Source organism: Sceloporus occidentalis, unplaced genomic scaffold (genome assembly GCF_023333645.1).
Source record: "Sceloporus occidentalis isolate IW3139 unplaced genomic scaffold, rSceOcc1.0.p SCAF_9, whole genome shotgun sequence".
NCBI lineage: Eukaryota > Metazoa > Chordata > Lepidosauria > Squamata > Phrynosomatidae > Sceloporus > Sceloporus occidentalis.
In genome coordinates, this window is record NW_028316989.1 from 10,450,475 (window position 1) to 10,475,678 (window position 25,204).

The window sequence follows — 25,204 nt, forward strand, 5'->3', positions numbered from 1 at the left end:
GCACCTGGTGATCTCCTATCTTAGATCTAACTGACCCTCCCAAGATCAGATGGGATCTAGTGCCTTGAGGGTACTTAGGCCACAAGGAGGGCCTATATTTATTTTAGTAATGAGTCTATCCCTTGGCTGAAGGTTTCTGGCTTTAATCGGCAAGACATACAGCCATTCTAACTTTAATTAACCAAAAGCAAGATTTTCCTGAGCCTATATAGTACATTATTGTTTCCTAGTAAGCCCAGGCCTGGCATACATAACTTCAGTTTCCTAAGTGTTCGTTTCAGCTCACTCACTGATGATGCTTAAACATTCCCAGAGCTTTAATGTGCTTGTTGGCATCTAGCTTCTCCATATGCTTTCTTTTTCTTTTTTTAATGTCATGCTACAGGCAGTGCTGAGATCAAAAGACCTTTTTTAAAGTCTGCACAAATAATACAAGCTAAATGCAGAGCAACTTCCCTCAGTGCCTTGTCCCAGAATCTAGCGGGGAACCAAACATTTTAATTCTGCTGTAGCATCCTCTCCACATTCTGTTGCTTGGACTGAAGTACAGATTATCAATGGCTGAACTCTGCTGCCTTGGCAAGTCATTTATTTGCTGGCCTACATAATAGGAGAGAAAAACAGAGACCAGCTTGGATCTATCTTTCCTCTGGAGAGGAGATACTTTTATCACTTGCCCATCATCACAAGCCCTTGTCAGGCCCCATGTCGACAATCTGATCAAAGCTGCCAGAGACAAAAATCAATGAATTTCAAAGGCTGCCACTCAGACATGCAGGAGTCTCACCAGGCCTGGCATGATGTATTGAGGCTTCCATTCTCTCTCTCTCTAGTCTCCAGGCATACCAAAATCCATCAGCATTTTAAGAGCCCATTTTAATATGTACAAATCACAAGCTCTGCAAAGATTTGCTTGCTCCTGAACAACCTTTGAATACTGTGCTTTTAAACACATCACTTCTGCATACCACTGCAGTGTGCTGAGCTCTATGGTAAGGCTCCATGACAAGCTTTCTGATAGTGTATTACTGATCTGTTGGCAACTCAGATGTGGCATTTATTTTCAGGACTAAGTTTCTCGATGGACCATCTAGCATTTTAAAGCTTGTTTCCACTGGGCATTCGGCTCTTGTAATCAGAACAACATTGTTGAACCACTTAAGACATGTCTCTGTCTTGGGTATATAAATGACAGTTGATTCATGCACCTAGTTTGGATGTATTTTTCCTTCTCTCTTCAAATCTGCACAGAACATGACATTAGCCAACATTAGTGAACAACTCCAATAGAAGCACAGGATGTTTGCATAGAGTAATGCAGACACACTCTTAAATGTCCTTCTAAATTTATGGCTTCTCCTTCATGGGAGTGAGGATAGATTAGCAGTAAATGAACTCTTCCCATTTGGCAGACCATTGCTTTGCAGGCCTACATCATTTATATCTTTTTATATATAAAAAGAAGCAACTGGATCATTGATTCCTCTATCATTTGACCATTTTCTTAACACAATGGGGAAGAATGTGACCAATGTGTCTGCTGTTCAGCTGGCTGCTTTGCCCATTGATGGGTAGCTTCCAAGCCTCTCTTGTTCTGCCTTCTTATGTCTTTATTTTTATCCTGTTCTTGGTCTGATCATCACTTCAAACAAACAATACTTTCAAAGAGAGGGCTAATTTATCTCAGAAAGAAGACCGTTCTCTCTGAAGTAGGATATGTGGTGTTAACCTAAACCTAGCCCAGGAAAAAGTTGTATGAATTGCTCCTAAATATATGGCCTTTGCTATTCAGGAACAATGTTACCACCAGCAGTATCTATTGTATGAATTTCAGCAGGCTGATATCAGTGTACTACTTACACTGGGCATAATCAATTGAGAAAGCCTTTTGTATGGCAAGCTGCAATGAAAGGAACAAGGAGCTGGGCAAAACGGCACTGCAAGTCCCATTCATTTCAAGAAAACTTGCACAGAAGAGATCCCCAATGGACTGAACCCTTTGTCTCCATCAGACTTCCAGGATCAACATGTCAACATGATCCATCTAACCATAGGCACATATTGCCCTCCTGCTCTTGAAAATCCTACGCAGATATATTCTCTCTCACATGCTCAGCACACACACAGAGATATACACACACTTGTAAGATGTTGCTGGCAGACCTCAACTATACATCTGCGCTCTTGAATGCCCTTGAACTTGGAGAACTTTCTGAATAGGCTTTTCGTATGGAAGTAGGATTATTCATAAATATATTATTGTAAGCAAAGCCCTATTGCCTGGCTGTATTGTTCAGTGACAAAGCCGTGAGAACCCAATTGCTCAATAAATGAATAACTTTTATCTGCTTGGTTAATACCAGTACATGCATACTGGATTAATGTCCTCCTACTTTTCAGTAAAGAAAGAGGCTCAGATATTGCCTAAAGCATTTACATCACTTAAGTGGGTCTAATTTGCATGATAATAACCTCTTTGCAGGGGAATTACTGCTTAATTGAAGAACAGCAGTCACTTTAATTAGCATGTCTCCATGCTCCCTGGTACTTTGCATGGATTCAAATGAGCTGCTCATTAAGCCTTGGCATTGATACAAGCTACGCCCTTTGGCCGGGATCTAACTAAATTAACATCAGGGACAAGCCACTTTATGGTCCAGAAGGGTTGAAGGACAGCTTGTTTTCCATGTCTATCAAGCATGGTCTGCACTGGAGATGGTTTATTCCCAGAGAAGCAAAATGCAAGATTTCTATTTAAAAAGCTGTTGTATCATTCAAAATCCACAAAACAGTGATATCTTTATTGGTCCAACCAAAATGCACATTATCCTTGTTGCAAGATTTCAAAGCTCCACAGGCTTCTTCATTAGGGAAAGGTGTTCAAAATGATACAGGAATGTGTGTGTTGACAATGTTAGTCATAGCCCTGCATTTGGTCAAAATGATATGGTACTTTGCTATATGGCGAACATGGCTACCTCTGGATATGCTTTCTGGATGTGAAGATGTTGCATTTTAGCCACCACAGGGGAATCCTAAAGAGAGAGCTAATGGACTGGGCCTTTACTGTTTAAGGTTTCTACCTTGAACAAAAGTAAAGCTTTTTTTCTTTTAAATTGGGACTGCATTGGGCATGTTTTACCTTAACAACATCTAAAACTTTTCCTGATGCAAACATGGAGGCTTTCTGAGAAATCCAGTGTTCTCTTCCTAACAATTGATCTTTGAATAAATCAAACTTAAACTCTGCCTAGAAGACAAGATGATGAAACTGAGGCTGTCGCACTTTGGCCACATCATCAAAAGGCATGATTCATTAGAAAATACAATAATGCTAGGGAAGGTAGAAGATAGCAAAAAAATTGGAAGTGGCTAGACTCAATCAGATGGCTAGATTCAACCAGGGAGTATGAAACAGCCCTTGTTTTAGGCTTACGAATCCTGGTTTGCAAAAGAAAACAACAAGATCCTGGGCTCAGATGACCCTTTAGATAAGTGTTTCCCAAATGGGGATCCCAGCTATCTTATGATCCCCAACTTTTAAAAATGCAATTTATATCTACTTCTCTACTACCAAGGGACCCAATGCAGCTTACAAAATGTAAAATAACATTTTAGCTAATAAAGAATCTACTAAAATTAGAACTGGCCCATTCATCCAATTGCATTAGTTGTAAGAGAGAAACAACCAGCAATAGAGAACGGAGAATGTGAATGCAATGTGACAAACCTTTGGTTACTGCTGCTATGTCTCAGAGCTAGACAAATAAGGCAATAAAATACATCTTGAGGCTTCAACAAATTTTGGCCAACAGCCTTTGGTAATTCTTTCTTCCTTTCACATTTGCCCCCTCCTGAATGCCCAGTTCACCTATTATTACACACTTCAGAAGGTGGAGATTCCCACCTGGGGGGAAGTTAATAGGAGGGAGAGACTAAGCTTTGAGAGGCTTATAAAGGGAATTAAGAATGACCAGAGGCTGCTTGCCAAAATTTGAAAGCCTCTTTAAAATGAACCCCTTTTCTTTGCTGCTCTTTGTTTGAGTCACTCCTTTGCTAATATGAATGGGGATGAGGCCATGTTTTATCAGCTAGGTGACATCAGGCACAATGCTGATAACAGAAGCCAGACAACATGCAAATGAAAAACATGCTCAGCTGTTCTATGAGCGAAACAGCAACTCTGGGTCTGTAGGAAACTGGCATGGCACCATGGGCTCTTTACACAACTGCTTTGCTTGCTTTCTTCTCCAGCTGTATTTTCAGCACACAATAAATGCCTTTAAAAAGGGAAGCCTTGGTGCTTTTTCATACTGATGTTTATCAACAGTGCTTTGAATTCCGTGGCGAAATTGACTGTGGAATTCCATCCCTCTGGAACCAAGAGGAAATCAGTTTCTTCCAGAATGTATATGTCCAACCCACCAGAATCGAACATATGGAAACCATTCAGGTATTATTTCCCATCATACAGCTGAGTTCACACTGGAAGTGTGAAGTAGATGGAACTTGCACTGCATCATGGGAAATGCCGCGGTGATGAAAATAATAAAAATGGAAACCCTCACTCTTAGTTTATAAATTCGCTATTCCTGAGCTGGACTCATGAGCCTTGAAACTGTTATTATTTGGAAGTGGGAGAATCATGTAGGAAATTGATGATCCTCACACCTTTGTCTTTTGGTTTAACATATAAATAAAAAGAGTACTTACCTCTTTGATTTACAAGTGTTAATCCATGTTTTACAAGTGTTAATAAAGAAATTCCTTGTTTAAGTGACAGACACTTTGTTGTAAACATGCAAAGTTCCTGTTGACTGAATTTCACAAACTTGTTTTGATAAAATATTAAGACAGACATATCCATCTCTGAGACAGCCCAAAGGTGCTGATGAATGTTAGACAGATAGCGTGCGTTTTGATTTAAGATTAATGCTTCCAAGTTTTAAAATGATATTAAAGCTGAATTCTGAGAACCATTCCATTGTCTCATTTTGGACCTTTCCAGGTAGACCTATTTCTGCTGCAGAAATGCACCTTTCCCCCTACACTTTGCTTGTGTTACTTCTATTGAAGGGTACTCACTGATGGAGAGAGATGGCCAATGGGGGTGCCACAGGGTTCTGCCCTGGGCCCAGTGCTATTCAACATTTTTATCAATGACTTTGATAAAGGAATGTGCAGGTGATACCAAATTAGGAATACAGTGCACCTGCGTTATACGCGGCTTTGAGCTTATGCGCTCAAGCCGCATAGGAGCGCACGGGGCGGCGCGTCCCATTCAGACTAATGGGGTGTGAACCTGTGGCGCCGCTGCGTGCATGAGCCCCATTCAAGTGAATGGGGCTCATGCATAGGTGGAATTTGCAGGGGGGGGGGTCCGGAATGGATCCCCCACGTAAGGCGAGGGTCCACTGTAGTAGTAAATTTTATCCATGTTTACCACAAGGAATGGTACTCAGCACCTCTCCAGTTTTTCAATATCAAGGTGATATCAAAAGAAATGTGATATCAAGAAGGCACCCCCAATGCAGGAAACAAGGCATGCATAGAAGGGCATCTGTGGCCATATAAGCAGATCCAACTGGCTCAGCATGAGGGAAGCTCAAGAGCACGTGGCCAGGATAGATTAGGTTTGGAATCTGCATAATCCTTTCATTGACAGAAGTGATGGTGGGTGATAGGCCTGGTGTTTGCTTTTTAAATATATCCCAGCGGTCCAAGCAGGATCCAGCAAGGAAGAAGCACTAGGGACCACACTGCAAACATATGAAAGTTAATGGAGCATACCAGGGAATTGCAAAAGAAAATCAGCACCAAAATGTTGTAATATAATACATCCCACTCTAATACTGAAGCTTTTGACCTGGGTGCCTCCTCTAATTCCAAGCTCCCTCCCTTCTCCCTAGACATGGGAGATTACCGCACTAGGGTAAAAGCGTTCCCCAATGCGTTCTCACGGGCGCGAGCCTGGAACGTGATAAGGGCCAGAACGCTAGTTTACCGCACAGTGGAACGCTGCCGTCGCCGCCGGGCATTCCAAATGTGTTCCAAATGTGTTCCAGGGAGGCCATTTCTGGGAACAGTTTTGAAACCGTTCCCAGAAATGGCCTCCCTGGAACACATTGGGAACACATTTGGAACACATTTGGAATGCCCAGCGGCGACGGCGGCGTTCCGCTGTGCGGTAAACTAGCGTTCTGGCCCTCATCACGTTCCAGGCTCGCGCCCGTGAGAACGCATTGGGGAACGCTTTTACCCTAGTGCGGTAATCTTCATGGTTCTTTCCATTTACACTTCTGTTTAAAGGACTGGTCAATCATTTAAACAGAGGGCTAGACTCTATAAAGTAAGCCACATATCTACTGGATCTTGATCAGTGTTGGATTACATATTGCATGACCCAGGTAGCATGGTTAATCAACTGTGCTGGCTAATGATGGGAGTTGTAGTCCAGTACATCTGGAGGATGCCAACTAAATCAGGCAAAATTCAAGGGGCCAAAAATGTGCGAGAGGATATGACTTGTTCTTTTTACTCTTGGAGTGCATATACACTGTAGAAATAATGCAATTTGATACTTCTTTAACTGCTGTAGCTCCATCCTATGGAATCCTGGGATCTGTAGTTTGTAAAAGAAGATCTTTATCCTTCTCTGCCAACGAGTGCTGGTGCCACGCAAAACTTCAAATCCTAGGATTCTGTAGGATGGAGCCATGGCAGTTAAAGTGGTATCAAACTGCATTATTTCCATAGTGTAGATGCACCTATCGACTTATATCCCTGCTGAAATTCATACAATAGATATTGAAGGCAAACTATCTAAGAAAGAGATTCGTATGGCAGAATGTCACATAAGGAGCAGAACACTGTTTTTCAGTGCTGAACTGATGTTGTGATCCTTGTTTTGCACCCGTGATGTACACACCAAAACAGAACATACTGAAGAGGAACAGATTTGGGCCTTTCTGTGAGTTTTGTCCTTCAGAGGAGGAACATGCCCCTCCAATCAGCGAGAGGATAGTTTTTCTCCAGATGACCCTCCATTTTGGTAATATGATCATCCTGTCATGGTTCCAAGCACTGATTTTGGCAGAACAAAGACACAGTGCATCTTTCCCTCCTCCAGTCAGGGAATGCAGCTGTGGGTCAGAGCGTGACCAATCGGGAATGAACATTTGGAGCGAGTCTAATGCAGTTTGTACAGGGAGCCTTTCATGCATTCATGGGAGTGAATCTCACAAAGCAGAGCTGACATTGCCTTGCTCTTCCAACTTTGATATCTCACACCCTGCTCAGGGATAATCTAACCCAACCGGACTCAGCCTGGGTCTGAATAACAACAGTGTCTGCCTGGCTCAAGTGGTTTCCATGTTATAATATAAGCAATCTTGCTGGGGAGAACTAACTTGACTCTTCATTACACTTGGCTGCAAATGGGGCCAAGTTAACATCTCTCCCCCTCCTTTCCTCCCTCACTCCCCTCATCCCCCCTCACCCCAGAGAAATGAAGAGCCTGAGAAACAGCTTCCACCCCAGCTCAGCCAAAAACATGAAGGCAGTCGAAGACTGAAGCTGGGCTGCTTTGACTACCTTCCCCATGGAGAGCTAGATTGATGAGAACAGGCGTCCATAACCAACTTGATCCAACCCATGTCCTGTACCATGAGAGCTCCTTAAAGAGACACTCACTTTTGAATTAATTGGGAGGGGGTTGTGTGTGTGGTGGTGGTGGTGATGGATTTCACTAGTTCTTGCTGGTCCTTTGCAGTTTGAAAGGCAAGACACCTAGACAAGGCTACCTCTTTATCAGCCTCCAGAAGGGCTGGGGCTCTGCACCACATACGCCTGCCCCAATAATCACTTTCAAATTGCCAAAGAGGCAGCAAGGAGGGGAAAGGAGGCAGGCAGTGGGGGGAAACACAACAATGCAAGAAGGTCCTCACTCCCAAATCACCCCATCTTCCTCATTCAGCCACCCACCATCCTTATCAGTGCTAGATTTACATGCTCGCTAATTAAGGCCTCAGGTTATGAAAAGCCTCTAAATACAAGAAAGAAAGAAAGAAGAAAGAAAGAAAGAGAAAGCAGAAATTTTTGTTACAATAAATGCACTTAAAACTGGACATAGTTTGGGAGCCTCACATATCCTCCAACTGTCGTGATTTGACAGGGACTGTCCCGAGAAATCCTCTGTTGTCCCATTTTCCAGGTGCTTTTAAAATGTCCCAGCTTCTCTCTCTCCTCCTCCCACTTCCCCCTTTGTTCAGCTTACCTTCACTGCTGCAAACTGAATTCAAAGTGCAGAAATACTTTGTCCCAGGTTTTTAGCACTGCAGCTCAGCATTCAGAGATATTGTTAAGGCATCCAAAGAAAAGGAGATGTTATTGAGAGTTGCTGCATGGCAGGGGGTTGGACTGGATGGCCCTTGTGGTTTTTTCCAACTCCACAATTCTATGATTCTATGACTCTATTTCCCAACACGAATCCTTCACAAATATACTAAAACATTGTACATATGTAAGGAAACATTTACACACATGTACACTTTCTGTGCTGCAGGACTCACTTTTGATACACCTACAGCTGTGCATAAAAATTCGTTTTCATCTTGACATTCAGAGAAAAGCAAATTTGGCAATCTTTACTTTTGAAAGTAACTTATTTGAAGGAATTTCGAGTGGGCGCTTTCTCCAAATGTTTGCAGATAAATCTGTTAACCTACGGAATAGCTCTCTTTCACCCTTGGTCAACCTTTGATATCAACTTGAAATTAAAAGGGATGTTTGGTCACATAGCCGCAGAAGGTGTCCCAATGTGAGGACAATAGCCGGCCCAAATAAAGAGATCTGGCAGACTTGGCTTGGAAGTGCTAGTGCATGCAGATGGGATGGGTCCTTTGGGCTGGAGTCTGCACAAATCTTTCACACAGGAGTTTGATGGTAGGCAATGCACTGGGTGTTTGCCAAAAGGTAGGGAATCAAAGGGCATTTCCCTCTGGAGATGAAACCTTTTTGTGTGTCACATCTGAATTGATTGCCCTGCTGTTTCCACACACCTCTAGCCATTCTTCCTCCTGCAATAATCCACTCAACTGCCTCAGGACACATTTCCTCCTATAAATATCCCTGTTTGGGGCAATCCCAGTTTAGTTTTAGTTGAGTAAATACAGCCACCCTGTGCATTTTCCCCTTGACTCCTCAGCACACACAGGCCCACTCAGGACGCAGCTGTGTGCTGAGCCAGACTCATCCACTCAGCCCCTGATCAGACCTCTGTGCCTGGATTTGTTAAAGTATGGCTTTGGACTGGATGGCCCTTGTGGTCTCTTCCAACTTTACAATTCTATGATTGGAGTCATCTCTGGACAAAGCTGGCTCTTTGGCTTAGTAACAGAGATGAGCACTGCCCCCTACAGTCAGTTATGACTAGACGTTCATGTCAAGGTATTACCTTTACTTTTTATACTTTGATTTGTCTGCAAAGAACAGCTAAAAAGTCAGAACCAAGCTGGTCCCCCTAATAATGTCTTTTTTTGAAAACTTGCAAGAAACAAAGGTAGATACATGGTAAAAACAAAATCCACAGTTGGCCATTTGAGTTGGTTCTTAAAAAGCAGACATACTGTAAGCTGGTGTCCTCTTTCAAGAAAGAAGAGGGTAGCTTACCCAGCTGCAATTGACGTTCATTTATGTTTTCATGTAGGAACTTTCCAGGCCAGGGATAATATAACTTTCACTATTTTCCCATCACAGTAACTAGCAATAGGATTTCTTATTCTGATTACTGAAGTGAGATCTCTTCTGGCCATTGACACCAGGCCTGAGAAGAAGGGAGGAACAGCAGGAATAGGGGCATGGACACAAATAGGGAAATGGAGAGGGGGAATGTTTCTCAAATGATTAACCAAGCATGGTGAATCCAGCTGGACTTTATCCATCAATGTCCGCCTTTTGCTTTGCATGGCTGATCAGTTGACTATGAGGGCAAGGGGCAATTTGAGGGAATATGATTGTTTCAGGGAGGGTTTTACCAGTTCAATCATAGAATTGTAGAGTTGGAAGAGGGCCATCCATCCAGTTCATCTGGAATCATTAGATAGTGCCTGTTGGTCAGATATCACCCATGCCTTTTTTTTTCAGTGATGAGAGGAAGGAAACTAGCCAAAGTGAGTTTTAGGGCTGAGTCTTTAACAATAGTGATGGATAAGCCAGGAATCAAGAGTGAAGACATGAGCTAGGAACAGTTAAGTTTGACAGAGGTCATTATCACATGACGGAAATTGGAAGTATTCTCCAGTGTCATCCCGAACGCAATCATGGGTATTCATGTTATTGCACTAAAGGTTATCACATGCATTTGTTGGCATTCCGAACGCACTCCGAATGCAATTCCACAGCAATCCCAAATTACGTAAATTTGGTGAACTAGCGAATTCACAAATCCTATTCCCAGGCGAACACCCTGCGATAGAAGGTTGTCCCTTGTGAAACAGGACACAAGACCATCCCATCTAAAGTGAGAGAAAACCTTCTGAACATTCCTTCATCAGAATGAAACCTCCGAAATACTCCTGTATGCACATTTGCCTTTAGCAGTGTGCTTTCTCCCCTTCAAATGGAGCTGTCCTTCTGGTTTTTAACCTAATATATTGACAGGGCAACACCCCCCTTGTCGGTAATTTAGCTCATTTGAAAAGCAGCCATCATGTTCAAGTTGCAGCTGTCACTTTCCCTAGGAGTTCAGCTTCCTGAGCCCTTGCAACTGAGCAGTCTCGCATAACTCCCTAAGGCATCCCCCCACTTTGAAGCATGGAAAGCAGGAAATTAAGAACTGTCTTCAAACAAAATCTCTTCGAGTCCTCCAGGAATAGAAAAAGAGACAATTTCCTTACCGTCTACTCACCCAATACACAGAGCTGGATTAAGATAATCTGGGGCTTTAGGCCCTGCAAAATAAGACAATCCTCACCTCCCCAGTACTCCCACATCTGCCTCTCTCTAGAGTGTCTGGAGCATTTTTGAGAACCAGAGAAGTGAAAGAGGCAGACAAGAGAAGTTTGGGTATAATCACTGATAACAGCTAACCATATATATGATAAAGAACAGCGTCAAGATTTTATTTTCTTTCTTCTTTTCTTAAACAATTGCACTTTAACACATCAGTCTCCTGCTGCAATGCACTTCCATGCAGACCTGGGGAGTGCCATTTAAAAGACTCCTCCCCTGCTTTCTTGGTTCATGGAGAGAACAGGTCCAGGCACACTGGTCTGGGGAAAACAAGCTTTGTGCTGAGATTCCCACTGAAGAGTGAAACTTTCCCCATAGCATCCTAAAGGCTGGAAGTGAGACAGTGAACAGATACTTGCCACAAGGCAAAGGGGCCTAATTCTCAGGTGCAATACTTGTTTTCCTACTACAAAAGCCTGTTTCTATATCTGTTTATCTAGGAGAATTTATCTGGGGCTGTTGGTATGATGCAGGAGATAAGTTAGTTGCATTTCTGAAAGTCTTTTAAACCATTTTGTTATAGTTAAGTTACTGAAGTTGGCATTATATTTGTCAGAGCCAAGAGGGTCTCTCCACTTGCACACTTCCTATTGGCTAACATGAGCCATCTCCCCTGAGTTAACCCTGGACCTGGCCTATGATTATTGCAGTTCTATTAAGTAAAATTTCAGTACAGATCTCCCAAAAGTGAAGAAAATGCGGACTAGATGATCTTGTATCTGCTAAGATTGTTCTCTAAGTGCTGGTAATTGCAGATGGCTCCAATTCAGAATCTTGCTTCTTAACTATCTTTAAAATCATTCTGGATTGCACAGTCTTTTAAACAGTCCTCTGTCAAGTAGGACACACAGCCACCCAAATGAGTAGATGCATCTTATTGGTAATAGACATGCATGCACATAAACACACTTCTATATCCAGATGTTGCTTTCTCAAGAGTAAACTCCTTCATACAGCTGTTTCATTCATACAAGTAAAACATTTCATTGTTTAGAAAGGCCAAGAAATGAGATCCTCTGCTTTCCATTTATTTTTCCACTGTGAGGTTTGATGGCAGTTCTTCTTTTATCTGGACCCATATTTCCCACATTTCCCACAACACACCCTCAGTTGCCATTTGAAAGTTGGGAAGAACCCAAATAGCAAGCAAGAACTCTGAGCTTACGCAAACAGTTTGGCTTTGCGACTCAGCACACCTCCCTAGTTATTGTCTAACCACCCACCAGACCACAAATAGCCCAAGAGAGAGTCAGATTGGAAGGATAACTTAGAAGCAATGAGCACAGGTGGCCTTCTCCTTTCAGCACCAGCTCCCAAGACTCGGCCTTGAGCCCCCAGCCCCCTCCTCCTCACACCCCAAGGGGTTTTCCATCCATCAAACTTCTTAAACAAGCCAGGCCTTTACTTTAATTCCAGCTGTGGATCCTGTTACACTCTTAGGCTGTTCCATTAGCTGCCAAAACAGAAACTGTCCCCTTGATAAGTGGGGAGAGGGGATCCAAATCCCAACAGGTTGCTGTAGAAACACATTCCAGCCCAGAGGGCTGCAGACTTTGGAGGTCAGGGTTCTGACCTTGTAGGCAGCCTCAGGGCTGCACATTGTGCTCTCTGCTCATGAATAAAGGCAGATGGTACTCCAGGCAATGCTGGTGTCAATCCTGAGAAATCATCCTTCAGGCATTCTGCCTTGACACCTGTGCAATGAAATGGTGATGTTGGAGAGCAAGATGCCCTCCTCCTCCCTTGCTGAGTTGAACCCCTTTGGCATTTTTTTGGTCAAATGTCCAGGTGATTTGGTGGAGAATCAGAGCTTGGAAACATTACTTTTTTGAAATGCAACTAGCAGTATCTGGTATTGTATTGCATTGCTTTATGTGTATATCACTTTTCCCCCAAAGCTGGGATACGAGAGAGAGAGAGAGAGAGAGAGAGGAGGAGGAGGAGGAAGAAAGTAAAAACAGAAGTCTATCAAAACATTAAAAATATTTGAAAATGCATTTAAATAATTTATAAAGGTAAAAATAATTTGAAATATATCCATTGAAAAGCAAAAATAATATAGTACACTGAGAAAGCAATTTCTTGTTTTTAAAAAAAGCCTGTTGGAATAAACAGGTTTTCACCTGCAGATGGAAAGACAGCCTTGAGGGAGCCAATCTCACATCACTAGAGAAGCCTGGAGGCACCAAATCCCAAAGACCATTTGAAATCATCCTGCATCCCTGTGTAAGTTCAGCATCCCAGAGTGTTTTAACCTGACAAGACAATGATTTCTCCATGACAGTGGAAATGTAGAAAGCTCCTCCACACCAAAATCAACATCATCACAGAAAGCTAGGTTAATACATGCCCAGCAATATACATGGGACCAGGTACCATTTGATCATTTGGCTGGTAGCTTCCATGTAGATCTGCTCCAAGTTGAAGGCTGAACTTTAAAGGAGGTATCCAAGGTCCTGATCCCTATCCCCCAAACAGGTTTAAGCAGCTTGGATAGCTCCTTTAAAGTTCAGATTAAAACCTGGAGTAGATTTACTGTCCCACTGATATGAAAGCCACTGGGTGTCAATGAGTACAGTGCATGGTGGCTGGGGGACTCTGGGAGTTGTAGTCCAGATAATTTAACTTCTTTAAGCTCTGCAATTAGACAGATATGGACATGGCACATATATGTGTTTCTAAGAATTGTATGACATGGTTGCAAACCATTCTGGGGGTCCTATTTGGGTAAGAAAATGCAAGAAATAAGTATTTACATTTTAAAACATGGTAGAAATGGCAATAAAAATAATGCTCATTGCTTTGGCACTGAAATAATTGAAACTGCATTTTAAAAGCAAATTCTGCAGTAAATTTGAAGGAAACATTACGTATGGCACTTCTATAAATGTTCAGAACAATGTTATAAACTGAACGAAGTAAAGTCTGTTACCTGGGTCCCAATATTGTTAAATTTCAAATGTGTGCTTGAAAGGCACAGATCTCTTTAGACTGCCTCTATACTGAGCTTCACCTAGCCTTAATCCCACCTCTTTCTCACAAGCCAATTTCTTCACAGCTTGGCATGCACACTTCAGACCCTGAACTGTTTACATTTCTCCTCCACAGCCATCAGTGCGCATTGCCTTTTATAGACTGCTCTTACTACACATATCAGAGTGTTATTATAAACAAGGGCCTGGTCGTCAGGGCATACCAGCCATTGGCACATGCCATACCTGCTCTTAAACAAACTGCAGCATTTTCTTTACACAAAGCGTCTTGCAAGAGGCATTTGAGATGGGCATTTCCACACATTTGAATTGACAGACTCTTTTCAGTTTTGTGGATTTAAGGGGGGAAAGGAGAACTTACGTTTGAGGGCACGTGAAGTAAAAGTACATCCAAGTTATTTGCATACTTCCTGTGGGAAGATGGAGAGTCAAATTACCCACAATAGTGGAAGATCTACCCAAATTACGTACAATAAGGAGGATGGGACTCAGTTTTCACAGCCTGAACATTTTAGTTTTTGGACTGTAGTTCCCCAACGCCCCCAGCTAGTCTAGAACCTAATGATGACTTACTATGACCTCCTGAGTGACACAGCTGTGGTTTACACACAATTACAACTTTAATTCCAGTTGTTTCTGATAGAACGGCAGCATTTCAAGGTTTCTAGGCAAATCTGTGGAATGTCAAAGCTGGAGACAGATGTACCTCCCTGTAAAAATAAGGTAGCCACTTTCATCTTTCTTCTTGGCAGGGCTGTTGTGATTTTAACCTTGGCATCAGAGGTGGGAAACATGAGGCCCGCCATATGTTACTGGACTGCACCTTCCATCATCCATCACTATTGGCCATGCTATCTTGGGCTGACGGGAGCTATAGTTCAACAATATCTGAAGAGCTACACTTTTCTCCTCTCTATTGTACATGAAAGGGAGAAACTCAACAGGTAGGATCTTTGCCAGAATACAGGCATAGTGACAGAGGAATCTCATCTGATAGATTTCAGTCTGCCTCATGTAGCTGTTAAAGGCATGAAATGTTAGACTGGGCAGTGGTGAGGTAGCAACATTGTCCTCTGGATCTAGTGAAATCTCCCAGTGTTCACTATGGCATATGAATGCAATGTCAACTTGACCATTTAAAGGGCAAAACAGACGGCCCAAAAGGGTTCCCATGGGGCCCATTTACATTTGAGGCCATGGCAGCTGCATGCATCCAGTCCTAATCCAGGCTGCTGCCGCAGCCCCAACTGGTTAACCAAAAAGGAGCGCATTTACAGCTACTTTCCGGGCCAGTTTTGGGCTGGCTCTTTGGAAAAGAGCTGTGCCTGGGATGGCTTTTGGCCTCATTCGCAGCCTGATGGTGGCCCTTTTGGGCCGTCTGTTTGAGGCCCTAGTAGGGACAGGGAAATCCACTTGTGTGGATTGGAAGGCTGAAAACCACAATATATGAACATAACCTCTTGATGAACTGAGAAATCCCTAGGAGATGTGTAAGTCTCTCTCACAAGAATCACAAGCAACATTAGACTGGTGGCAATTAAAATTGTGTTCCAGATCTCTCTGAGAAGATCCCACCACACTCCCAGAAATTTATTCCCATATCCTTCAGTTGCTTTCAGAAAGAGTCCCTACAATAAGATGTAGTTACTCTGCTTGTTAACGTTTTCCCCTTTGATCTTCCAAACTAAAACATAAGAGCCGACTCAGTTCAGCTCTCTTATTGCCCATTAAGAGAGCTATTTTTCCCCTGGAGATTTGCTTGCTGCAGAGAGGCCAAAAAGTATTAAAAAATCATCAGTGGGAAAAAGTGAAGCTTTAGCTCAGGTTGACTGATCTGTGTGTGTGTGTAGTTGAGGAATCCAGGGCAGGTTTACTCTTACCTATTTTATTCTTTGTACGTACAGCGCTGTGCAAATCTACAGCGCTATATAAATAAAGCATAATAACAATAATAATGAATAATAAAAAGGTGAACTAAAGAAAGGGATGTGGGTTATCTCAGTTGATTCAGTGCCTCAAAAAAGCTGAAGCGCTTACTTACCTCCAGCTCCATCCGTAAACCCCTGTCCACTCTTGGAGCCTCCCTTACTCAAACCATGCCTCTAAGGCACCAGACACTTTCCTTAGCGTTTCCATCAAATGAAAACCCACCCCCATCCCACCATGGCTCATTGCCCAGTCACTTTCCACGAGGAGCCAAGAAAACCTCACTCCAGGAGAAAACAAAATTACTTTGGAACGACGTGAGCAGGAGGGATGGTTCTCGTCTTGGGGGTTTAGGCTGCGCACCATTTGGGAATGCAGCAGGGGAACTCTATGGAGTGTGTATGAGAGAGGAGAGATGGTGCGGCTGGAGGGAGAGTGAGTTCTCAAATTGACAACACATGGCTGTTTCTTATCCTAGGGCCCAGAAAATAGGTCTTTCATGCTGGGTCAGTTGCCATGACTACAAACATGCGGGAAATATTCAAGATAACTAGAATAGTGGCAAAAACATATGTTTTGGATAAAACACCCCCCTCCCATTCCTTGTTCCATAGCTTTATTCATTTGGCTGCTCAACACAATCTTGTCTTTCAGGGCAGACACCTTTCTTGTGTCTGGCAGAGGTCAGAGATCACCTCTTGCTGCAACTAAGAAGATGAGACCCATGTGCCCCTCCAGTTTTCCAGGGAAAGAAAAAAGAAGGCATTTCTTCCTGCAGCCTTTAGAAGAAACTAAGCAAAGATGCTGAGAAGTTTCACAAACTATTGATTTGACTTCTAGGACAGAAAAGTGGTACTTTTGACTTCAGATCTTTCTGGGCAATCTGAAGCTCTATTTAAGAGTCCAACTGCCAAAATAAAGCTGCTTCGGGTCTCTTTGGAGGTATGCTGTTTAAATGATGCATGGGTCCTAAGAATCCGGAAGCTGCACCAAAGCTGCACTTCAGTGCTTAGGAATGGAGTGTGGCTTTGGCACGACCTCCGGACTCTTAGGACCCATGCATCATTTAAATAGCATACCTCCAAAGAGACCCAAAGCAGCTTTATTTTGGCAGTCTGTAACAGGCCCAGCGTAACCTTAGTTGAGTTGTAGACATCTCAATCTTTGCCCTTGAAGAAGAGATAGAAAATAACAGTAGTGACACAACAGAAAACCAACTTCTTTGTGTTTACTAAATTAAAGCCGCAACAATCTATCCCCATCACTGATAATCATTGACTATAACAGCTGTGGGCATCGCCTAGCTGTAAGGGTCTTGCAAGAATATAACAGGTAGACTGAGCTGGCAAATGGCCATTGATGAAAGAATGTGCTTCCTGAAAAAATATCTCAGAAGGCATAGTTTCACTGGAATGTTAATTCTCAGGATGGGCATCTAAATAGATTAGAAAGCTGGGCCAATCTAACAAAATGAATTCCAACAGAGAGAAATGTAAGGTACTACACTTAGGTAGGAAAAAAAATGAAATACACAGGTATAGGATTGAGGACACCTGGCTTGAAAAGAGTACATGTGAAAGATCTAGGAGTCCTAGGAGGCCACAAGTTGAACTTGAGCCAACCATATGATGCTTCAGGTAAAAAAAGCCAATGTGATTCTAGGCTGCATCAATAGAAATATAGTGTCTAGATTGAGGGAGGATATAGTACAGTGCGCCCGTACAGACTACTGAGCACCAAAGCTAGAATTGTCCAAGCTATTGTATTCCTCATTGCCATGTATGGATGTGAGATCTGGACAGAGAAGAAAGTGGATAAGAAGAAAATAAATTCATTTCAGATGTGGTGCTGGAGAAGAGTGCTGAGGATATTGTGGATTGCCAAAATGACAAACAAACGGGTCCATGAGCAAATGAAGCTTTAAATCTCCCTGGAAGCCAAGGCAATCAAACTGAAGTTGTTGTACCTCTTGAGAAGGCATGACTCATTACAAAAGACAATAATACTGAGAAACATAGAGGGCAGGAGAAAGACAGGAAGACCAGGTGCTAGATGGGTAGACTCAATTAGGGAGGTCACAGGTCTGAATTTGCAGGACCTAAGGACAGCAGTGGAGGGCCGGTGGTCTTGGAGATGTTCCATCCACAGAGTCACCATGAGTCATTGCCAGCTCCAGGGCAGTTAAGCACAAATAAACCTTTCTTCTATCTTTGGAATATTCTCCACTCTCTACGGTAAAGATGTTTTCTAACTTTACCAGTAACCTCTACAACTAAATCACAGAATCTTTTCCAACAGTTAGGTAATATGTTCGACATTTTAGGATTAGTTGATTTCATAAATTTAAGTATTTCTCAATCATTGTGATCCTTGTGTTTGGTGACCAGAAACAGACTTTTTTTATATCCGGTTCTACTGCTGTGAGGGATAACTGAAGACCACCTCTGTCCATTATGTTAAGGCAATTCTGTGTTAGGCCAAGGAAACAGTTCACACAAGTGAAACCCAATTATACTGAACAGGAAGTAGGAAAACAATTTTGCTTATGGTTCTTTTGTGAGAAATAATCTTATTCTAATTCTACTGTATTAAAAATACACTTTGCTGGCAGTGACTCAGCCCAGCTGACTATAAACAGAAGTACTACCATAATTATTACAAAATGTTTGGTGAGAGCAAAGGTACTTTCCGTCTCTTTTCATCCTGTTCTGTCCACTGCAAATGTGAAAGGGTTTCTGCCAATGCTCTCCAGATTGTGATTAATTCAAAAGAGATACCATGTCCAATTGAACTTCATCCTTTCCTATTCTGGTTTATGATCTTCACATGTATTTTAAAATCTGAAAATTACAGGGGTTGCCCATCATACATATCCAGGTGGCTTTAATGTATTCTCATGAACCAGAAGATAAAATCCAAGCCAACATGCAGCTGAGGGTGCTCATATGGTGCTCCTATGTGGAAGAAGATAGAAAAAGGGATGTCAAGGCAATCCATCAGGGTAGCCCAGCATTTTCTGGTCATAAATGAATGGCAGCCTGGAATCATTAGCACCTTGGCTGGCTTTGCTGATGCCAGCTTAATCACTGGCTAAAGCAACAGGTGCGAAGGAGAAGCCTCCACCTGCAACTAATGACCATCTGATAGTAATAAAGCAACTGTATTGATTGATCTTGAGCCCAGTCCTGAAGTCTTTGATCACTGGCACTAACCAGCCCAGCTCTTTGGCAGGAGTCATTGCCATTTCTCTCCATTAAAATATGATTTTTAGATTTGAAAGCAAAGACGAGCTTTTAAAAACACACCTGCATTGGGAATGTTGCGGGCAAAGTCTGCGAAAAGAATCCTAATCACATCCAGACAACAGACACATTTTAGCCAGCTTTACTTCAGGGTGGATGTTGACTGGTTCTATTCCATTTCCACTTAGAATGGAGGTTTTAATCTCAACACTGTACTTATCAGGCAGAGTGACTGACAGTCAGTGGCCCACGCTTGTCTTCATTCCCATCAGTTACGAACCATCATCTCCTCTGGGCCTGGGAAATCTAAATTGCTATCTTTATGTCTTTGTGTGTGGCTGGGGGATGGTGGTGTGTCTGTGGACGGTTCCTCAAAGCAAGTGTAACATTCCATTTTTTACCCTATTCTTTAATAGTATAATATAGCCATATCACCTACATATGATTATTAAATTAGATCTGGAAGGAGACTCCTGTAACTTTAATCCTTAACAGATCTTAGAACAGGATAAAATTCATAAAGCTCTACAGATCAGGATAGAGATTTCTATCCTTCTTCAGTGCTGTTCTTGGTACCTGTCTTTTCAGCTCTTTTCTTGTAATCCATCTTGTTGCTGGGCACTCCGTTGTGCTCCCTTCCATCGGTCAGATAATATTCATGTTGGGAGGGGTAGTCCATCTGAAAGGTAAGCTTTGGTAGGTGAGGGAGGATAAGGACATTTGCCATACTTGATGGAGCTTTGCAGTACCCCAACCCACTCCACAATCTGTTCAGGATTAAAGTTACAGATCAAATCAGGCAACCATACCTACCTTCTCTGAAGCGGAAGACAACCAACTAACCCAATTATCCATAATCTTCTACATTTCATGGATGAAAACAAGATATTTGTCACATTCCCATTCCAATATCTGCTGAAGCAGAGTTTGCAAAATGACTTTTAAGATGAATGAATATCATGACAGGCAGAAACCATCAATACATGATCAATGGCAGGGTGATGCTCAGGAACTCTGAGCATCTTTCCTACCGTTGCTCAATTACAGTTGGCTTCAGCATGTCACTGTGCACTTTCTTCTTAGAAGAAGCTTTCCGAGTTTCATAGACTCTGTTCCGTACATAGCAGAGCACATTCACAGACCCTGTGATAACTTGTCCTCCACTGATTTCAGAGCCAAGAACATGCTGTTGCTGTGTGCTTTCAAGTAATTTCTGACTTACGGGAACCTTAAGGCAAATCTGTCATGGGATTTTCTTGGCAAGATTTGTTGAGTTGGATTTGCCAATTGCCTTCCTCCGAGTCTGAGAATGTGTGTCTTGTTGAAGGTCACTCAGTGGGTTTGCATGGCTGAGCAAGGATTCAAACCCTGCTATCACAGAGTCTCAGTCCAGCACTCAAACTACTACACCATACTAGCACACTCAAGAACCTGACAGCTTGTTTAAATATAGTAGAATAATGTAAGAGCTTGAATGTAGATGAAGCTTCAAAACATTTTCTCAGGACCTTGCAATGCTGGTGAAACAGCATTTTGTCTACATTTCATGTTACCATTTGGCTGGATGTGATCTTAAGCATGTAACATCCACAACTTGAGAAAAGTTACTTGTTAGGAACATGTTGGCTGGGGGATCTTGAGTGCTTGTCAGGCGACCAGAGAAACGAGTCATTTCTGACTTAAGACCTGCTAAAATCCCCTCTTCTGAACAACCATAAAAGGTACACGAGACTTCTCCGCTTTTCAATTTGGCAATCCTACTGGGAGCTGTAGTCCCAAAAGGAATATTTCCAAGCTCTGAGGAAACCAGACTGGAAGCAGATCTATTATCTTCTGGAACTTGTTTCCAATAGGCAGTCCTGGTAGGTAGGCAAGATTAGGGTTTTTTTCTCCCAGTCCTCTATCATTGATAGCCACTTTGCTTTTCCATTGGGAGACCAGTCCAGTGTTGTTGAACTCTTAAGTATCTGCCTTGCTATGTTGATTTAACACACACACTCCTGTAGATGTAACTTTCCATGATGTTTATATGAAAACATTTTTTCCAAGTGTCTTAAACTGACACATTTTCTCTTTCTTTATTTATGGTGCCAATTAAAAGTCCTGCCTGTAATTTTACCTCTGGAAAAGCCTCGTTGGCTCTAGACAGCTCTGTAGAAAGTTATTCAGGGATATATATATATATATATATATATATATATATAGTTAAATTCTCCCTCCCCTTAAACAATGTTGCTTGGGTCATTTGAGCTTTCAGAGCTCGCTGTACTCAACTATCTAGCCACACTTTTAACTAAGTACTTTATTTATTTAATTATTAGAATTATATCCCACCTTTCTCCCAAAATGGGATTCGTTATCTCACAAGGCTTTTACTGTGGGACTAAAGCAAGATAGTAATTTATTGGCCAGTACTTACCACATGATGTCCTAATACTGGTGTGTGCTTCAGTTGTTTCTGAAGCACGCCTTGTCATTGTCAGGGAAAAACTATGAATGACTCCCAATAGCACTGCTATTCAGGTAATTTCCCCTGATGTGATCATCTCTTCCATTTCTCTTGTCTTCACTCTTTTTGAAATGTGGTGCCCAGAATTGCACACAGTATTCTAGGTGAGGCCTGAGCAAAGCAGAACAGAGTGATACTACAGTGCACCCCTTTTTTATGCAGGGCATCCGTTCCAGACCCCCCTGCGTAAAAAAAACACCTATGCTCAAGCCCCATTGAAAATAATGGGGCTCATGCATGGTGTGGCGGTGTGGCAGGATGCCCTGCAGGCTCCCGCAGGCTCCCGCAGGCTCCCTAGCGGGAGCCACATATAATACATTTGCATATGATGTGGGCGCACTGTATTACTTCCCTCAATCTAGACACTATACTTCTGTTGATTTATTCAGAGGTTTGTTTGCCATTGCCTTCCTCTAAGGCCGAGAGAATGTGACTTGCCCAAGATCACACAGTGGGTTTTCATGGCTGAGCAGGGATTCAAGCGTTGCTCTCTCTGAGCCCCATTTCAGCATGAAAACCACTACACCAAGTTGGCTCCCTTGTTGTCATCCCCCTGCAACTTATCTTTCGAAATGATTAACTGACCCATTCAACTCGTGTCACCCCATCAAATTTTGGAATATGTGAGTGGTGAAAGTTATCTCACACTACTTCTTGATCTTTTCTAATACTTTCCAGATGTTGCCATCTTTCTGGGTAGATGGGATGGGTGTTTTTGAGAACACAGAGCCTTTTCCGGCTGTGGGGGATGTTAAGTGCCAAGCTGCAGCTGTTTTTCGGCTCAGGTATTAATAAAGGAAAGAGAAACCAGAGGGGAATATCCCCTTAAGTTAAGATACAGAAAGAAGCACGACTTTGCAGATTGTGCCTTTTGTCTTTTATTGCACACCAAATGGTAATGGAAATTCAAACCGAATAAATGAAAATAAATATGTGAATCAGATTATATATAACAATATATCTGCTCTGTTGAGCAGAGCTATGTGGTCATAGCTGCTAGTTCCTTAAGATGATTGCGTTCCCCATCTTATTGCTTAAAGATACAGCAGTACTATAACTCACTCAAATATCTTGTACATATACACTCTTACATGCAGCTGTTAAACAGAACTACTGTGAGAATTTTCAGTGCCTCTTGTGAAAACTTGCTAAATTTGGAAATATAACTTGGGTTACACATAATGACTTGCTTGTATTTAATTCCTTTCACCACTAAGTAAGACATAACTAAATTATATTACTGCTATTACCTAATTAGGGTTAACTTCACTCCTGTTGTGTTAGTATTTGTGACTGTGAGGCAATTTAAGTTCCCCGAGTATCAAAATATGAAATATGAAAGCCAAGCCTATTAGAGTCTGGCTCTGAATTAGCAGAATTGCAGAAAGGTGACTTTGCCTAATTATGCTTCCCTAAAGAAGTAAGACTGACTCAAAAACAACAAATACATAGCTTGTAGTTTAAAAAAACAATGGCTTTAATTTATAGTTACATTAAAAAAACAAACCTAAATTCTAATCTGTGTTAGTTCAGGTAAGGAGAGAAAATCTCACCATCTCACCATAGGTTCGCCATCACGGGACTAGACTGTCCACCATGCATCCTGGCCTGTGAGAAGATGGCAGCTGTCTGGGAATATCTGGAGACAAAGGCCCAAAACAGACAGGCAAAAAAAGGTTCCTTCCATGAGGTCTGGGGGTGTGGTGATTAAATGACGCATGCGCCCAAGCCACACTGAAGCCGTACTAGGGCTGCGCCATGGCAGCATCAGGGCCCCTTTCAGCAGCCCAAAAAGGAGCAGATGTTTTCCACTTCTTTCTATTTGAGACTGCATCAGAGGGTGCCCTCAGGGCTGCAACATGTGGTCTCCGTATGCCTGGGGCAATAGGGCCGGGAGCAGCTTCTGGCCGCTTCTTGCTGCCTGTCTGTTTTGCCCCAAGGAGGCAGCAGAGATTTCCATGTGAGTGGAATAATGAATTTCCTCTCGAGTTTAGTGTGAAATTTAGGGACTCAACAGACTGCCGCTTTGGAGAGGCCCTGCCACCCTGTTCGGTGCTGGATCAGGGCCACAGCAACTGCATGCTGTGGCCTCAATCTGGTGCTTTGCTGGCACTAAAAGGAATGGCAAAATGCTGCTCTTTTTAGCACTGGCAATAAGGTGACTTTGCCGCTACTGTGGCAGCTTTTCAGTGCTCCTTTGGTGCAGCATGTCTAAACGCTGCACCAAAGGAACGCAGTGATGCCCCCACTGTACAGTCAGCCATGTGGCGTGATGCCAGTGTCGTGGTGACATCTGGGCATGCAGTGTATGGACGCCATGCCCCCACTCTGCCCCAAGGCTGGCATTAAACACAAGTCTATTTAGCCCCTTAGAGGAGCTATGCAAGATGGTGAACCATATCTCCAAAATAGATTCAGCACCTTGGATAATTATTTTATAGTTTAAACTAAAAACTGGAGCAGATCTACTGCTTTTCTGACATGGAAGCCAGCACTGAAGTTTAGAGGAGACTCTCCTCCTACATCATCATCTACTTGTCATCTCCTTTCCCTGTTACCTTTCTGCACTGAAGTATACTCTTTAGGCCCTTTGGAACAAGGACTTTCCATTTGTACAGTACCATGCACATTGTCATCCAAGAATTACAAAATAAGAACAGTTGAAAGTAGAAAAAAGTGAAAGTGACAGATCTTTCTGTCCCTAGACATGACACTTTCCATTGCCAAGTCCATGTTAGGGAAACTGGTTCTCCTTGGGCTGCTTTAGAAATTCTGTTTCATTCATTCCTACCCGCTTTAGCAAAGTGACTGTGTGGAGAGAAGAAACCACATATTTGCATTCCTTCCTACTGTTCATTCTCCAGCATGCTGACACACATCGCAGGGGGTAAAGTGTTCCTGCTTCCAGGTTTGTTCAGTCATGCCTGTGCTTTGGCAGCAGTGTGGTCAGGAAACAGCTTGGACTCTGGGATTCTGCATCACTGGGATGAAAATCGTCTTCCATAAACACAGTTTTCCACATGCAGGTGCAAATGAAACAGCTGTTCTTCACACACACACAATGATGCAGTGAAAAGGTGCTGGACTATGCAGATTACAGATTAACCCTGCTCTACTCTACCCTATCTTTTTTTATTTTATATTGAAATGGATAATCTTAAAATAAATAAAAGAAATACAAATTGAAAAGGAAGACTAAAAATGCCAATGTGCTCATAACTAAAATAACACAGGTCATTATTTAGGATAAATCTTCACAGAATTATCAAAACGAACAGAGTAATCATAGCAGTGTTACAAAGGGAAGACAAAATTCCAGAATTCCCCAGTGGTCCCACCAGCTGATAGATTCTGAGAGTGTAGTCCGCAAAAAGCAAAATAATAAAGGATCTGTTCCAAAAACGGATTGCACAGTCAAAGCCTTGTCTGGGATCGCCCTAAGGGTTACATGCAGGAATGTCCCTCCTCTGTAATTTCATCCACGAAACATGGAGAAGGCTCTGCCAAAAGAATGCCCAGTGTGA

General features: G+C 42.5%; 1 protein-coding gene across 2 annotated transcripts in view; it reads right to left on the reverse strand.

Moving 5' to 3' along the window:
• Positions 1-14,413, reverse strand: part of CDON (cell adhesion associated, oncogene regulated) — a 70,626-nt gene extending 56,213 nt beyond the window's left edge. The window contains exon 1 of one of the 2 annotated variants that reach the window (XM_089537396.1): positions 14,365-14,413. The gene's annotated coding sequence lies outside the window, so the exon portion shown is untranslated. Of the gene's footprint in view, positions 1-13,133; positions 13,155-14,364 lie in introns of those variants that run through there. The other variant, XM_089537397.1, reaches the window with a different exon arrangement.
• Positions 14,414-25,204: the final 10,791 nt, after the last annotated feature.